This window comes from Alosa sapidissima, chromosome 9 (genome assembly GCF_018492685.1).
Source record: "Alosa sapidissima isolate fAloSap1 chromosome 9, fAloSap1.pri, whole genome shotgun sequence".
NCBI lineage: Eukaryota > Metazoa > Chordata > Actinopteri > Clupeiformes > Clupeidae > Alosa > Alosa sapidissima.
This window is the reverse complement of record NC_055965.1, coordinates 16,056,638-16,057,113: the sequence shown is the minus strand read 5'-3', so window position 1 is coordinate 16,057,113 and position 476 is coordinate 16,056,638.

Below are 476 nucleotides of genomic sequence, written 5' to 3'. Positions count from 1 at the left end.
CTGATCTTTGCAAGGAAGGGTTGGTAATAGGGGTGGGCGATATGGACAAAAAATAATATCTCGATATTTTTTGTGATTTTGACGATAACGATAATTAGTCGATATCCTTTAAAAACTTGTTTTTGTTAAAGTCTGAGTTACTTTACAGCTCATTATTTATGAATAGCATCATTACAATAATAACCAATAACCTAACCTGTGACTTTTTAACCAAATCAACCAATGCATTGTCACTCTATGACAGATTTCCAATTCTGCCCCCACTTGTGTGTGTGGCAATGACATGGTCTAGCCAGCTACATTAGAGAAGATGAATAGGCCTATAACAGTTTCCCAAGAGAAAGTCTGAAGCTGAAGTTCCTTTCAAACCTTTAGGATTCACTGTAAAACTAAGAGCAGACCAACAGAGTATCCTACATCTCAGTTATTTCCTTCTATGTTTTGTTTTAGAGCAATCACGTAGGCTAGCATTCCAA